The 18,206-nt window shown below is 39.0% G+C and overlaps 1 protein-coding gene across 1 annotated transcript in view; it reads left to right on the top strand.

The window, feature by feature from the left end:
* The window catches only part of LOC109622949 (hypermethylated in cancer 2 protein-like), a 301,534-nt gene that overhangs the window by 247,516 nt on the left and 35,812 nt on the right, over positions 1–18,206 (top strand). The gene's annotated exons all lie outside the window — the stretch shown is intronic.

The raw sequence follows: 18,206 nt of genomic DNA, 5'->3' as shown, positions 1-18,206 counted from the left end.
TTGACTTTTAACAACCACTTTTCCTTGTATATGGGTAACCCACCCTAAATCGTCATTTGGCAAAAACTGCCCGATAGAAAGTGAACGTCTCCCTCCTAAACCTTAAGTTTAGACCTCAAGGCATCTACTAAGGGCAAAGACTTGAGGCCAGTTCGCTGATTTCATGTAGGAAAAATGTTTGACTTTTAACAACCACTTTCCTTGTATATGGGTAACCCACCCTAAATCGTCATTTGGCAAAAACTGCCCGATAGAAAGTGAACGTCTCCCTCCAAAACCTTAAGTTAAGACCCCAAGGCATCTACTAAGGGCAAAGACTTGAGGCCAGTTCACTGAATTTGTGTGGTAGAACTGTTTGACTTTTAACAACCACTTTTCCTTGTATATGGATAACGCCACCCTGAATCGTCATTTGGCAAAAACTGCCCGATAGAAAGTGAACGTCTCCCTCCTAAACCTTAAGTTTAGACCCCAATGCATCTACTAAGGGCAAAGACTTGAGGCCAGTTCACTGATTCTGTGTGGTAGAACTGTTTGACATTTAACAACCACTTTTCCTTGTATACAGGAAACTCACCCTAAATCGTCATTTGGCAAAAACTGCCCGATAGAAAGTGAATGTCTCCCTCCTAAACCTTAAGTTAAGACCCCAAGTCATCTACTAAGGGCAAAGACTTGAGGCCAGTTCACTGATTCTGTGTGGTAGAACTGTTTGACATTTAACAACCACTTTTCCTAGTATACAGGAAACTCACCCTAAATCGTCATTTGGCAAAAACTGCCCGATAGAAAGTGAACGTCTCCCTCCTAAACCTTAAGTTTAGACCCCAAGTCATCTACTAAGAGCAAAGACTTGAGGCCATTTCGCTGATTTCATGTAGGAAAAATGTTTGACTTTTAACAACCACTTTCCTTGTATATGGGTAACCCACCCTAAATCGTCATTTGGCAAAAACTGCCCGATAGAAAGTGAACGTCTTCCTCCTAAACCTTAAGTTTAGACCCCAAGGCATCTACTAAGGGCAAAGACTTGAGGCCAGTTCACTGAATTTGTGTGGTAGAACTGTTTGACTTTTAACAACCACTTTTCCTTGTATATGGGTAACCCACCCTAAATCGTCATTTGGCAAAAACTGCCCGATAGAAAGTGAACGTCTTCCTCCTAAACCTTAAGTTTAGACCCCAAGGCATCTACTAAGAGCAAAGACTTGAGGCCAGTTCGCTGATTTCATGTAGGAAAAATGTTTGACTTTTAACAACCACTTTTCCTTGTATATTAGGGTGCCAATGAAAATCGAATTTTCGAATTTCAAAAACGGGTAGTGCTCAAAAGTTTCGTCTCCTCAAAAAAAGTCCCCATGCAAAATTTCAGCTCAATCGGACTTCGCTAAGGGGTGGCCCAAAGCGGTCAAAGTTTGGCTGTTTTGAAACACGAAAAATATCCCAAGGTAGGGATACATGAAAATTTCGAAATCAAAAAACTTTTTTTGATGCCAAATGCCTTAAAAGTGCATGAAACGTCGAGATCTGGTGTTATCTCAAAAATTTTTTTTTGGAAAAAAATTTAGTTTGAAGAGTAAAACTGTTTGTTGAACCCCTAGATGGGGAAGTTTTTCATTAATGCGGTATTTGCAGATATAATTACCTTTTGCAATGGCCAAGCATGTCCGTACTGAGCGGATGAAATGTGTGCTCTTTTGATTTACACCATCATTGTTCCTGATAGTGGTACTTTGTAACTTGTTTTTCAAAAATACTTTTAAGGCAGAGAATTTCACTCGAATCTTTAAGCTGTCAGTGTCATTTTAACTCAAAATTTTCCAATCTTTCCGAAAAAAATACTTTTGAAACTGGAGAAATACGGAGTACATCCGAAAAGGGCCAAAACTTATTAGGTTATCAAAAAAATCAATATTAAATCAGTAATATCTTCTAAACGGTGCATCTTAGAAAAATGTTTCCGAAGTACTTTTAGCTTGCAGCTCCAGAACAACCCACTGTACACTAGATAGCATTTTCAGTCAGCTATAACATAAGGATAATTAAAAAATTATTGACATGTAACTTTTAAGGGAAAATCTATATTTTAGTTCAAAAAACAAAAACCAAACCTTTTTTTTACCGTGCATATTTTTTCCATATAGCACCAACAATTGTCTAAAACTTCGCCGAAGACACCAAACCGATCGGACAAACCGTTTTCGAGATACAATTTTTTGAAGATATCATGTGCATTTTTCATAGGCCCCTCTCATAAGTAACGCTAGATTCAAAATGGTGATCCAAGTATGCAAAACGGTTTTTTTCTCCCCCAAAGACTTGTATGCAAGTTTTAATTGAAATAAAAAAATATGAAATTTACTCGTTGCTGAAATGATATGGAACCGCTCAGCAATCAAAGTGTAAATTCGTCGAATCACATCTAAACTAACGATTTATGCCAAATATTTCGTTTTACCAAATCAAATTTCATAGTTTCAAGCATTTTAAGTTGACTACTCAACTTGCACGCAAGTTTTGGAGGTTGGCTTGTATGGCACATATTGTACCCAAAATAAAATGCTTAAAATTATCAAATTTAATTATGTAAAATGAAATATTTGGCATAAATCGTTAGTTTAGATGTTAATCGACCAATTTACACTTTAATTGCTTTAAAAAATAATTTTCATGCCAAATGGCTTTCAGTAAAAAAAAGCCCAAAATCACATATTTTGCCCTATAAATTGAGGTATAGCTCAAAATCCTGACGTGCTGGAGCAAATCTGAGCCCGATTCGGATTCAGCGACCCAGAAACTGTCAGAGACATATAAGTTCGCTTCTGAGACAACAAAATGTTTCGCTGTGTAATAATTCTTTTGTGTGCTGACTGCCATGTACAAATGAGTTCAGTTCAAGTTTAGAAATGTTGTTTGATTCGATTATGGATTTACCAGACACATTTTTTGGATTATATGATATCAAAATATGGTTGAAAAGATATTGCGATTACTATCCAAAAACTGCAGATGTTTAAAGAACCCTTTATGTACTGCTTTGGCAACTTCTTCGTCAACAGCCCTGTAGATTTTGAGCGATCCTATGAAACATGTTTGTGCCTATGAACTTCAGACATTACGTATGTCAAACATACCATTTCGGTTGGTTATCCGAAAAACATCAACATTCGAGTTGATTTTATCAAATTAAGGTCATAGTTTACTGAAATTGCAGCACACGAAGACAGAAACCAGTTTTTCAATATGTTTTTACAATGAATACGATAAATTGTGCTAACTTTTGTTGAGCTGGCTTAGGTAACGCAAAAGTGTGTCGGTAAAGGAACATTTTTAGTGAATAAATAATTTTTCCCATCTATCTCGTATTATGGAAAGCAGTGATCATAGAGGTCTTTCTTTTGTCATCGTGTGTTTAATTCCAACATTAAATTATTGTATGCTTTTGTTCGTTCCATCACGTTAGAGTTTAGGTTCACTCACCACTTCGGTATGTTATATGGTAATCTTGTAGCTAAAGTATATATTGTTTAGATAGATAGAAAGCAACCTACTGTTGTTTTTTCCCCAGTAACGTAACTGTGTTTTCGGAAATGAAGCAGCCCAAGGCCAAGAATCTTTTTAGAAAAGAAAAACAAAAAACTTTTGTTGCACATCATCATCGCCTATCAAGCTGTCATAATTTGGATACATTTAAAATCAGTTTATTATTCCTTATTTTAAACCATAATAAAGATCTGGACCAACATTTGTGTTGCCTAACAACCATTTCAAACGCTTACTTTTCTCGTCCATCCTGGGCGTATCTCAATATTTTATGCAAACTTTTCCCATTAACAGATAGAGGAGAGTCAGCTTTATCTGTCATTTGGCAAAAACTGCCCGATAGAAAGTGAACGTCTTCCTCCTAAACCTTAAGTTTAGACCCCAAGGCATCTACTAAGAGCAAAGACTTGAGGCCAGTTCGCTGATTTCATGTAGGAAAAATGTTTGACTTTTAACAACCACTTTTCCTTGTATATTAGGGTGCCAATGAAAATCGAATTTTCGAATTTCAAAAACGGGTAGTGCTCAAAAGTTTCGTCTCCTCAAAAAAAGTCCCCATGCAAAATTTCAGCTCAATCGGACTTCGCTAAGGGGTGGCCCAAAGCGGTCAAAGTTTGGCTGTTTTGAAACACGAAAAATATCCCAAGGTAGGGATACATGAAAATTTCGAAATCAAAAAACTTTTTTTGATGCCAAATGCCTTAAAAGTGCATGAAACGTCGAGATCTGGTGTTATCTCAAAAATTTTTTTTTGGAAAAAAATTTAGTTTGAAGAGTAAAACTGTTTGTTGAACCCCTAGATGGGGAAGTTTTTCATTAATGCGGTATTTGCAGATATAATTACCTTTTGCAATGGCCAAGCATGTCCGTACTGAGCGGATGAAATGTGTGCTCTTTTGATTTACACCATCATTGTTCCTGATAGTGGTACTTTGTAACTTGTTTTTCAAAAATACTTTTAAGGCAGAGAATTTCACTCGAATCTTTAAGCTGTCAGTGTCATTTTAACTCAAAATTTTCCAATCTTTCCGAAAAAAATACTTTTGAAACTGGAGAAATACGGAGTACATCCGAAAAGGGCCAAAACTTATTAGGTTATCAAAAAAATCAATATTAAATCAGTAATATCTTCTAAACGGTGCATCTTAGAAAAATGTTTCCGAAGTACTTTTAGCTTGCAGCTCCAGAACAACCCACTGTACACTAGATAGCATTTTCAGTCAGCTATAACATAAGGATAATTAAAAAATTATTGACATGTAACTTTTAAGGGAAAATCTATATTTTAGTTCAAAAAACAAAAACCAAACTTTTTTTTACCGTGCATATTTTTTCCATATAGCACCAACAATTGTCTAAAACTTCGCCGAAGACACCAAACCGATCGGACAAACCGTTTTCGAGATACAATTTTTTGAAGATATCATGTGCATTTTTCATAGGCCCCTCTCATAAGTAACGCTAGATTCAAAATGGTGATCCAAGTATGCAAAACGGTTTTTTTCTCCCCCAAAGACTTGTATGCAAGTTTTAATTGAAATAAAAAAATATGAAATTTACTCGTTGCTGAAATGATATGGAACCGCTCAGCAATCAAAGTGTAAATTCGTCGAATCACATCTAAACTAACGATTTATGCCAAATATTTCGTTTTACCAAATCAAATTTCATAGTTTCAAGCATTTTAAGTTGACTACTCAACTTGCACGCAAGTTTTGGAGGTTGGCTTGTATGGCACATATTGTACCCAAAATAAAATGCTTAAAATTATCAAATTTAATTATGTAAAACGAAATATTTGGCATAAATCGTTAGTTTAGATGTTAATCGACCAATTTACACTTTAATTGCTTTAAAAAATAATTTTCATGCCAAATGGCTTTCAGTAAAAAAAAGCCCAAAATCACATATTTTGCCCTATAAATTGAGGTATAGCTCAAAATCCTGACGTGCTGGAGCAAATCTGAGCCCGATTCGGATTCAGCGACCCAGAAACTGTCAGAGACATATAAGTTCGCTTCTGAGACAACAAAATGTTTCGCTGTGTAATAATTCTTTTGTGTGCTGACTGCCATGTACAAATGAGTTCAGTTCAAGTTTAGAAATGTTGTTTGATTCGATTATGGATTTACCAGACACATTTTTTGGATTATATGATATCAAAATATGGTTGAAAAGATATTGCGATTACTATCCAAAAACTGCAGATGTTTAAAGAACCCTTTATGTACTGCTTTGGCAACTTCTTCGTCAACAGCCCTGTAGATTTTGAGCGATCCTATGAAACATGTTTGTGCCTATGAACTTCAGACATTACGTATGTCAAACATACCATTTCGGTTGGTTATCCGAAAAACATCAACATTCGAGTTGATTTTATCAAATTAAGGTCATAGTTTACTGAAATTGCAGCACACGAAGACAGAAACCAGTTTTTCAATATGTTTTTACAATGAATACGATAAATTGTGCTAACTTTTGTTGAGCTGGCTTAGGTAACGCAAAAGTGTGTCGGTAAAGGAACATTTTTAGTGAATAAATAATTTTTCCCATCTATCTCGTATTATGGAAAGCAGTGATCATAGAGGTCTTTCTTTTGTCATCGTGTGTTTAATTCCAACATTAAATTATTGTATGCTTTTGTTCGTTCCATCACGTTAGAGTTTAGGTTCACTCACCACTTCGGTATGTTATATGGTAATCTTGTAGCTAAAGTATATATTGTTTAGATAGATAGAAAGCAACCTACTGTTGTTTTTTCCCCAGTAACGTAACTGTGTTTTCGGAAATGAAGCAGCCCAAGGCCAAGAATCTTTTTAGAAAAGAAAAACAAAAAACTTTTGTTGCACATCATCATCGCCTATCAAGCTGTCATAATTTGGATACATTTAAAATCAGTTTATTATTCCTTATTTTAAACCATAATAAAGATCTGGACCAACATTTGTGTTGCCTAACAACCATTTCAAACGCTTACTTTTCTCGTCCATCCTGGGCGTATCTCAATATTTTATGCAAACTTTTCCCATTAACAGATAGAGGAGAGTCAGCTTTATCTGTTACTGGTAAAAGAATCCAGGGACATAAGAAGCAGAAATTCGCAATGGTTGTTACGCCCTTTCCACATGTTGGTCTAGAAATATCTTAACAAAGTGTTACATGCCAATAAAGGATCATAGTTTTAAACTATACAAAAATATGACAGGTAAATTTTCTGGAAATATTTTTTTGTTCTTAATTGGGTTGTTTAGTGAATAAAATATTGCTATTTTCTGTAGCCTAATCGAAAGAGCTCATTTTTCTGAGTATAACGTGGTTTAATTGGATTCGAATACCTTTATTTTGATGGTTAAATTAACAAAATATTTTTAATTTTCGTGGATAGAATGACAGTTCAATTGATAAAATGACAGTTCGACCCGAACAAAAAAAAATTCCCATACAAACTTTAAATGCATTTTAAAAATAGTTCCCGGATTCCAAAAATTATGAAATTTTGGATTTCGACTAATTTTTGGGCGGAGAATCCGAATCTGAAATAATCCGGATACCCCTAAAGAACCCAATTTACATCTCAAAGAACCACCCTAATTAAAAAAAATGAGCCACCCTAATGAAATATTATATATATTCAATATTGAAAATGACTTACAGTTATATAAGAGATTTTTAATACTATTATCTTATTTTTTAATTTTTTCTACTAAAAGGACCACCCTAATGCAAAATAAGTGAACCACCCTAACGATATATGATATATAATATGCTAGCAGTTGCCAACGATGATATAAGACATTTTCCAGTACTATTGCTATGAATATTTCAGCAACTAAAATCAAATCGTCCATTTCAAATTCATTTCACTCCTCCAACTCAAAAATTTTCTAAGTCCAAAAAGTCAATTTTTTTCCAAAAAAAAATTTTTGAGATAACACCAGATCTCGACGTTTCATGCACTTTTAAGGCATTTGGCATCAAAAAAAAAATTCGATTTCGAAATTTTCATGTATCCCTACCTTGGGATATTTTTCGTGTTTCAAAACAGCCAAACTTTGACCGCTTTGGGCCACCCCTTAGCGAAGTCCGATTGAGCTGAAATTTTGCATGGGGACTTTTTTTGAGGAGACGAAACTTTTGAGCACTACCCGTTTTTGAAATTCGATGGTCAAATTTTTCCCATACATTCCATTGGCACCCTATTGTATATGGGTAACCCACCCTAAATCGTCATTTGGCAAAAACTGCCCGATAGAAAGTGAACGTCTCCCTCCTAAACCTTAAGTTTAGACCCCAAGGCATCTACTAAGAGCAAAGACTTGAGGCCAGTTCGCTGATTTCATGTAGGAAAAATGTTTGACTTTTAACAACCACTTTTCCTTGTATATGGGTAACCCACCCTAAATCGTCATTTGACAAAAACTGCCCGATAGAAAGTGAACGTCTCCCTCCTAAACCTTAAGTTAAGACCCCAAGTCATCTACTAAGGGCAAAGACTTGAGGCCAGTTCACTGAATTTGTGTGGTACAACTGTTTGACTTTTAACAACCACTTTTCCTTGTATTTGGGTAACCCACCCTAAATCGTCATTTGACAAAAACTGCCCGATAGAAAGTGAACGTCTCCCTCCTAAACCTTAAGTTAAGACCCCAAGTCATCTACTAAGGGCAAAGACTTGAGGCCAGTTCACTGAATTTGTGTGGTACAACTGTTTGACTTTTAACAACCACTTTTCCTTGTATATGGGTAACCCACCCTAAATCGTCATTTGGCAAAAACTGCCCGATAGAAAGTGAACGTCTCCCTCCAAAACCTTAAGTTTAGACCCCAAGGCATCTTCTAAGGGCAAAGACTTGAGGCCAGTTCACTGATTCTGTGCGGTAGAACTGTTTGACATTTAACAACCACTTTTCCTAGTATACAGGAAACTCACCCTAAATCGTCATTTGGCAAAAACTGCCCGATAGAAAGTGAATGTCTCCCTCCAAAACCTTAAGTTTAGACCCCAAGTCATCTTCTAAGGGCAAAGACTTGAGGCCAGATCACTGATTTCATGTAGGAAAAATGTTTGACTTTTAACAACCTTTTTCCTTGTATACGGGTAACCCACCCTAAATCGTCATTTGGCAAAAACTGCCCGATAGAAAGTGAACGTCTCCCTCCTAATCCTTAAGTTTAGACCCCAAGTCATCTTCTAAGGGCAAAGACTTGAGGCCAGTTCACTGATTTCATGTAGGAAAAATGTTTGACTTTTAACAACCACTTTTCCTTGTATATGGGTAACCCACCCTAAATCGTCATTTGGCAAAAACTGCCCGATAGAAAGTGAACGTCTCCCTCCTAAACCTTAAGTTTAGACCCCAAGTCATCTTCTAAGGGCAAAGACTTGAGGCCAGTTCACTGAATTTGTGTGGTAGAACTGTTGACTTTTAACAACCACTTTTCCTTGTATATGGGTAACCCACCCTAAATCGTCATTTGGCAAAAACTGCCCGATAGAAAGTGAACGTCTCCTTCCTAAACCTTAAGTTAAGACCCCAAGTCATCTACTAAGGGCAAAGACTTGAGGCCAGTTCACTGAATTTGTGTGGTACAACTGTTTGACTTTTAACAACCACTTTTCCTTGTATATGGGTAACCCACCCTAAATCGTCATTTGGCAAAAACTGCCCGATAGAAAGTGAACGTCTCCCTCCTAAACCTTAAGTTTAGACCCCAAGTCATCTTCTAAGGGCAAAGACTTGAGGCCAGTTCACTGAATTTGTGTGGTAGAACTGTTGACTTTTAACAACCACTTTTCCTTGTATATGGGTAACCCACCCTAAATCGTCATTTGGCAAAAACTGCCCGATAGAAAGTGAACGTGTCCCTCCTAAACCTTAAGTTTAGACCCCAAGTCATCTTCTAAGGGCAAAGACTTGAGGCCAGTTCAATGAATTTGTGTGATAGAACTGTTTGACTTTTAACAACCACTTTTCCTTGTATATGGGTAACCCACCCTAAATCGTCATTTGGCAAAAACTGCCCGATAGAAAGTGAACGTCTCCCTCCTAAACCTTAAGTTAAGACCCCAAGTCATCTACTAAGGGCAAAGCCTTGAGGCCAGTTCACTGAATTTGTGTGGTACAACTGTTTGACTTTTAACAACCACTTTTCCTTGTATATGGGTAACCCACCCTAAATCGTCATTTGGCAAAAACTGCCCGATAGAAAGTGAACGTCTCCCTCCTAAACCTTAAGTTTAGACCCCAAGTCATCTTCTAAGGGCAAAGACTTGAGGCCAGTTCACTGAATTTGTGTGGTAGAACTGTTGACTTTAAACAACCACTTTTCCTTGTATATGGGTAACCCACCCTAAATCGTCATTTGGCAAAAACTGCCCGATAGAAAATGAACGTCTCCTTCCTAAACCTTAAGTTTAGACCCCAAGGCATCTACTAAGGGCAAAGACTTGAGGCCAGTTCACTGAATTTGTGTGGTACAACCACCGACGAACCGACGTGACAGCTAGAACAAATAAATTCAAATTTGTTGTCCCCGACGCCATGATGAAAAATAGCCGAACACTACCGCCTCCTCTATAACGGTTCGCGTTGTTTTGATAGCTTGACTCCAAACCCCCGTGTATTCATATGGGAAAAGGTTCGCGCCTGAGCTGATTTGACAGAAGCGTTCGCTCGCTTTGCTGGTCGACCGTTAAATTTAGGGGGGACACTTTTGAAACACCACTGTCACGTCGGTTCGTCGGTGGTACCACTGTTTGACTTTTAACAACCACTTTTCCTTGTATATGGGTAACTCACCCTAAATCGTCATTTGGCAAAAACTGCCCGATAGAAAGTGAACGTCTCCCTCCTAAACCTTAAGTTTAGACCCCAAGTCATCTTCTAAGGGCAAAGACTTGAGGCCAGTTCACTGATTTCATGTAGGAAAAATGTTTGACTTTTAACAACCACTTTCCTTGTATATGGGTAACCCACCCTAAATCGTCATTTGGCAAAAACTGCCCGATAGAAAGTGAACGTCTCCCTCCTAAACCTTAAGTTTAGACCCCAAGTCATCTTCTAAGGGCAAAGACTTGAGGCCAGTTCACTGATTTCATGTAGGAAAAATGTTTGACTTTTAACAACCACTTTCCTTGTATATGGGTAACCCACCCTAAATCGTCATTTGGCAAAAACTGCCCGATAGAAAGTGAACGTCTCCCTCTTAAACCTTAAGTTTAGGCCCCAAGGCATCTACTAAGGGCAAAGACATGAGGCCAGTTCACTGATTCTGTGTGGTAGAACTGTTTAACATTTAACAACCACTTTTCCTAGTATACAGGAAACTCACCCTAAATCGTCATTTGGCAAAAACTGCCCGATAGAAAGTGAACGTCTCTCTCCTAAACCTTAAGTTTAGACCCCAAGTCATCTTCTGAGGGCAAAGACTTGAGGCCAGTTCAATGAATTTGTGTGATAGAACTGTTTGACTTTTAACAACCACTTTTCCTTGTATATGGGTAACCCACCCTAAATCGTCATTTGGCAAAAACTGCCCGATAGAAAGTGAACGTCTCCCTCCTAAACCTTAAGTTTAGACCCCAATGCATCTACTAAGGGCAAAGACTTGAGGCTAGTTCACTGAATTTGTGTGGTAGAACTGTTTGACTTTTAACAACCACTTTTCCTTGTATATGGGTAACCCACCCTAAATCGTCATTTGGCAAAAACTGCCCGATAGAAAGTGAACGTCTCCCTCCTAAACCTTAAGTTTAGACCTCAAGGCATCTACTAAGGGCAAAGACTTGAGGCCAGTTCACTGATTTCATGTAGGAAAAATGTTTGACTTTTAACAACCACTTTTCCTAGTATACAGGAAACTCACCCTAAATCGTCATTTGGCAAAAACTGCACGATAGAAAGTGAACGTCTCCCTCCTAAACCTTAAGTTTAGACCCCAAGGCATCTACTAAGGGCAAAGACTTGAGGCCAGTTCACTGATTCTGTGCGGTAGAACTGTTTGACATTTAACAACCACTTTCCTTGTATATGGGTAACCCACCCTAAATCGTCATTTGGCAAAAACTGCCCGATAGAAAGTGAACGTCTTTCTCCTAAACCTTAAGTTTAAACCCCAAGGCATCTACTAAGGGCAAAGACTTGAGGCCAGTTCACTGATTTCATGTAGGAAAAATGTTTGACTTTTAACAACCACTTTCCTTGTATATGGGTAACCCACCCTAAATCGTCATTTGGCAAAAACTGCCCGATAGAAAGTGAACGTCTCCCTCCTAAACCTTAAGTTTAGACCCCAAGTCATCTTCTAAGGGCAAAGACTTGAGGCCAGTTCACTGATTTCATGTAGGAAAAATGTTTGACTTTTAACAACCACTTTCCTTGTATATGGGTAACCCACCCTAAATCGTCATTTGGCAAAAACTGCCCGATAGAAAGTGAACGTCTCCCTCTTAAACCTTAAGTTTAGGCCCCAAGGCATCTACTAAGGGCAAAGACATGAGGCCAGTTCACTGATTCTGTGTGGTAGAACTGTTTAACATTTAACAACCACTTTTCCTAGTATACAGGAAACTCACCCTAAATCGTCATTTGGCAAAAACTGCCCGATAGAAAGTGAACGTCTCTCTCCTAAACCTTAAGTTTAGACCCCAAGTCATCTTCTGAGGGCAAAGACTTGAGGCCAGTTCAATGAATTTGTGTGATAGAACTGTTTGACTTTTAACAACCACTTTTCCTTGTATATGGGTAACCCACCCTAAATCGTCATTTGGCAAAAACTGCCCGATAGAAAGTGAACGTCTCCCTCCTAAACCTTAAGTTTAGACCTCAAGGCATCTACTAAGGGCAAAGACTTGAGGCCAGTTCACTGATTTCATGTAGGAAAAATGTTTGACTTTTAACAACCACTTTTCCTAGTATACAGGAAACTCACCCTAAATCGTCATTTGGCAAAAACTGCACGATAGAAAGTGAACGTCTCCCTCCTAAACCTTAAGTTTAGACCCCAAGGCATCTACTAAGGGCAAAGACTTGAGGCCAGTTCACTGATTCTGTGCGGTAGAACTGTTTGACATTTAACAACCACTTTCCTTGTATATGGGTAACCCACCCTAAATCGTCATTTGGCAAAAACTGCCCGATAGAAAGTGAACGTCTTTCTCCTAAACCTTAAGTTTAAACCCCAAGGCATCTACTAAGGGCAAAGACTTGAGGCCAGTTCACTGATTTCATGTAGGAAAAATGTTTGACTTTTAACAACCACTTTTCCTAGTATACAGGAAACTCACCCTAAATCGTCATTTGGCAAAAACTGCCCGATAGAAAGTGAACGTCTCCCTCCTAAACCTTAAGTTTAGACCCCAAGGCATCTACTAAGGGCAAAGACTTGAGGCCAGTTCACTGATTCTGTGTGGTAGAACTGTTTGACATTTAACAACCACTTTCCTTGTATACAGGAAACTCACCCTAAATCGTCATTTGGCAAAAACTGCCCGATAGAAAGTGAATGTCTCCCTCCTAAACCTTAAGTTTAGACCCCAAGGCATCTTCTAAGGGCAAAGACTTGAGGCCAGTTCACTGAATTTGTGTGGTAGAACTGTTTGACTTTTAACAACCACTTTTCCTTGTATATGGGTAACCCACCCTAAATCGTCATTTGGCAAAAACTGCCCGATAGAAAGTGAACGTCTCCCTCCTAAACCTTAAGTTTAGACCCCAAATCATCTTCTAAGGGCAAAGACTTGAGGCCAGTTTACTGATTTCATGTAGGAAAAATGTTTGACTTTTAACAACCTTTTTCCTTGTATATGGGTAACCCACCCTAAATCGTCATTTGGCAAAAACTGCCCGATAGAAAGTGAACGTCTCCCTCCTAAACCTTAAGTTTAGACCCCAAGGCATCTACTAAGGGCAAAGACTTGAGGCCAGTTCACTGATTCTGTGTGGTAGAACTGTTTGACATTTAACAACCACTTTTCCTAGTATACAGGAAGCTCACCCTAAATCGTCATTTGGCAAAAACTGCCCGATAGAAAGTGAACGTCTCCCTCCTAAACCTTAAGTTTAGACCCCAAGTCATCTTCTAAGGGCAAAGACTTGAGGCCAGTTCAATGAATTTGTGTGATAGAACTGTTTGACTTTTAACAACCACTTTTCCTTGTATATGGGTAACCCACCCTAAATCGTCATTTGGCAAAAACTGCCCGATAGAAAGTGAACGTCTCCCTCCTAAACCTTAAGTTTAGTCCTCAAGGCATCTACTAAGGGCAAAGACTTGAGGCCAGTTCGCTGATTTCATGTAGGAAAAATGTTTGACTTTTAACAACCACTTTCCTTGTATATGGGTAACCCACCCTAAATCGTCATTTGGCAAAAACTGCCCGATAGAAAGTGAACGTCTCCCTCCAAAACCTTAAGTTTAGACCCCAAGGCATCTACTAAGGGCAAAGACTTGAGGCCAGTTCACTGAATTTGTGTGGTAGAACTGTTTGACTTTTAACAACCACTTTTCCTTGTATATGGATAACGCCACCCTGAATCGTCATTTGGCAAAAACTGCCCGATAGAAAGTGAACGTCTCCCTCCTAAACCTTAAGTTTAGACCCCAATGCATCTACTAAGGGCAAAGATTTGAGGCCAGTTCACTGATTCTGTGTGGTAGAACTGTTTGACATTTAACAACCACTTTTCCTAGTATACAGGAAACTCACCCTAAATCGTCATTTGGCAAAAACTGCCCGATAGAAAGTGAACGTCTCCCTCCTAAACCTTAAGTTTAGACCCCAAGTCATCTACTAAGAGCAAAGACTTGAGGCCAGTTCGCTGATTTCATGTAGGAAAAATGTTTGACTTTTAACAACCACTTTCCTTGTATATGGGTAACCCACCCTAAATCGTCATTTGGCAAAAACTGCCCGATAGAAAGTGAACGTCTTCCTCCTAAACCTTAAGTTTAGACCCCAAGGCATCTACTAAGGGCAAAGACTTGAGGCCAGTTCACTGAATTTGTGTGGTAGAACTGTTTGACTTTTAACAACCACTTTTCCTTGTATATGGGTAACCCACCCTAAATCGTCATTTGGCAAAAACTGCCCGATAGAAAGTGAACGTCTTCCTCCTAAACCTTAAGTTTAGACCCCAAGGCATCTACTAAGAGCAAAGACTTGAGGCCAGTTCGCTGATTTCATGTAGGAAAAATGTTTGACTTTTAACAACCACTTTTCCTTGTATATGGGTAACCCACCCTAAATCGTCATTTGGCAAAAACTGCCCGATAGAAAGTGAACGTCTCCCTCCTAAACCTTAAGTTTAGACCCCAATGCATCTACTAAGGGCAAAGACTTGAGGCCAGTTCACTGATTCTGTGTGGTAGAACTGTTTGACATTTAACAACCACTTTTCCTAGTATACAGGAAACTCACCCTAAATCGTCATTTGGCAAAAACTGCCCGATAGAAAGTGAATGTCTCCCTCCTAAACCTTAAGTTAAGACCCCAAGTCATCTACTAAGGGCAAAGACTTGAGGCCAGTTCACTGAATTTGTGTGGTAGAACTGTTTGACTTTTAACAACCACTTTTCCTTGTATATGGGTAACCCACCCTAAATCGTCATTTGACAAAAACTGCCCGATAGAAAGTGAACGTCTCCCTCCTAAACCTTAAGTTAAGACCCCAAGTCATCTACTAAGGGCAAAGACTTGAGGCCAGTTCACTGAATTTGTGTGGTACAACTGTTTGACTTTTAACAACCACTTTTCCTTGTATATGGGTAACCCACCCTAAATCGTCATTTGGCAAAAACTGCCCGATAGAAAGTGAACGTCTCCCTCCTAAACCTTAAGTTTAGACCCCAAGTCATCTACTAAGAGCAAAGACTTGAGGCCAGTTCGCTGATTTCATGTAGGAAAAATGTTTGACTTTTAACAACCACTTTCCTTGTATATGGGTAACCCACCCTAAATCGTCATTTGGCAAAAACTGCCCGATAGAAAGTGAACGTCTCCCTCCTAATCCTTAAGTTTAGACCCCAAGTCATCTTCTAAGGGCAAAGACTTGAGGCCAGTTCACTGATTTCATGTACGAAAAATGTTTGACTTTTAACAACCACTTTCCTTGTATATGGGTAACCCACCCTAAATCGTCATTTGGCAAAAACTGCCCGATAGAAAGTGAACGTCTTCCTCCTAAACCTTAAGTTTAGACCCCAAGGCATCTACTAAGGGCAAAGACTTGAGGCCAGTTCACTGAATTTGTGTGGTACAACTGTTTGACTTTTAACAACCACTTTTCTTGTATATGGGTAACCCACCCTAAATCGTCATTTGGCAAAAACTGCCCGATAGAAAGTGAACGTCTCCCTCCAAAACCTTAAGTTTAGACCCCAAGGCATCTTCTAAGGGCAAAGACTTGAGGCCAGTTCACTGATTCTGTGCGGTAGAACTGTTTGACATTTAACAACCACTTTTCCTAGTATACAGGAAACTCACCCTAAATCGTCATTTGGCAAAAACTGCCCGATAGAAAGTGAATGTCTCCCTCCAAAACCTTAAGTTTAGACCCCAAGTCATCTTCTAAGGCCAGATCACTGATTTCATGTAGGAAAAATGTTTGACTTTTAACAACCTTTTTCCTTGTATACGGGTAACCCACCCTAAATCGTCATTTGGCAAAAACTGCCCGATAGAAAGTGAACGTCTTCCTCCTAATCCTTAAGTTTAGACCCCAAGTCATCTTCTAAGGGCAAAGAATTGAGGCCAGTTCACTGATTTCATGTAGGAAAAATGTTTGACTTTTAACAACCACTTTTCCTTGTATATGGGTAACCCACCCTAAATCGTCATTTGGCAAAAACTGCCCGATAGAAAGTGAACGTCTCCCTCCTAAACCTTAAGTTTAGACCCCAAGTCATCTTCTAAGGGCAAAGACTTGAGGCCAGTTCACTGAATTTGTGTGGTAGAACTGTTGACTTTTAACAACCACTTTTCCTTGTATATGGGTAACCCACCCTAAATCGTCATTTGGCAAAAACTGCCCGATAGAAAGTGAACGTCTCCTTCCTAAACCTTAAGTTAAGACCCCAAGTCATCTACTAAGGGCAAAGACTTGAGGCCAGTTCACTGAATTTGTGTGGTACAACTGTTTGACTTTTAACAACCACTTTTCCTTGTATATGGGTAACCCACCCTAAATCGTCATTTGGCAAAAACTGCCCGATAGAAAGTGAACGTCTCCCTCCTAAACCTTAAGTTTAGACCCCAAGTCATCTTCTAAGGGCAAAGACTTGAGGCCAGTTCACTGAATTTGTGTGGTAGAACTGTTGACTTTTAACAACCACTTTTCCTTGTATATGGGTAACCCACCCTAAATCGTCATTTGGCAAAAACTGCCCGATAGAAAGTGAACGTGTCCCTCCTAAACCTTAAGTTTAGACCCCAAGTCATCTTCTAAGGGCAAAGACTTGAGGCCAGTTCAATGAATTTGTGTGATAGAACTGTTTGACTTTTAACAACCACTTTTCCTTGTATATGGGTAACCCACCCTAAATCGTCATTTGGCAAAAACTGCCCGATAGAAAGTGAACGTCTCCTTCCTAAACCTTAAGTTTAGACCCCAAGGCATCTACTAAGGGCAAAGACTTGAGGCCAGTTCACTGAATTTGTGTGGTACAACCACCGACGAACCGACGTGACAGCTAGAACAAATAAATTCAAATTTGTTGTCCCCGACGCCATGATGAAAAATAGCCGAACACTACCGCCTCCTCTATAACGGTTCGCGTTGTTTTGATAGCTTGACTCCAAACCCCCGTGTATTCATATGGGAAAAGGTTCGCGCCTGAGCTGATTTGACAGAAGCGTTCGCTCGCTTTGCTGGTCGACCGTTAAATTTAGGGGGGACACTTTTGAAACACCACTGTCACGTCGGTTCGTCGGTGGTACAACTGTTTGACTTTTAACAACCACTTTTCCTTGTATATTGGTAACCCACCCTAAATCGTCATTTGGCAAAAACTGCCCGATAGAAAGTGAACGTCTCCCTCCTAAACCTTAAGTTTAGACCCCAAGTCATCTTCTAAGGGCAAAGACTTGAGGCCAGTTCACTGATTTCATGTAGGAAAAATGTTTGACTTTTAACAACCACTTTCCTTGTATATGGGTAACCCACCCTAAATCGTCATTTGGCAAAAACTGCCCGATAGAAAGTGAACGTCTCCCTCCTAAACCTTAAGTTAAGACCCCAAGGCATCTACTAAGGGCAAAGACATGAGGCCAGTTCACTGAATTTGTGTGGTACAACTGTTTGACTTTTAACAACCACTTTTCCTTGTATATTGGTAACCCACCCTAAATCGTCATTTGGCAAAAACTGCCCGATAGAAAGTGAACGTCTCCCTCCTAAACCTTAAGTTTAGACCCCAAGTCATCTTCTAAGGGCAAAGACTTGAGGCCAGTTCACTGATTTCATGTAGGAAAAATGTTTGACTTTTAACAACCACTTTCCTTGTATATGGGTAACCCACCCTAAATCGTCATTTGGCAAAAACTGCCCGATAGAAAGTGAACGTCTCCCTCCAAAACCTTAAGTTTAGACCCCAAGGCATCTACTAAGGGCAAAGACTTGAGGCCAGTTCACTGATTCTGTGTGGTAGAACTGTTTGACATTTAA

This window comes from Aedes albopictus, chromosome 2 (assembly GCF_035046485.1).
Source record: "Aedes albopictus strain Foshan chromosome 2, AalbF5, whole genome shotgun sequence".
NCBI classification, from domain to species: Eukaryota; Metazoa; Arthropoda; class Insecta; order Diptera; family Culicidae; genus Aedes; species Aedes albopictus.
The sequence above is the reverse complement of the archived record's forward strand: the minus strand, read 5'-3'. Positions and strand labels throughout refer to the sequence as shown.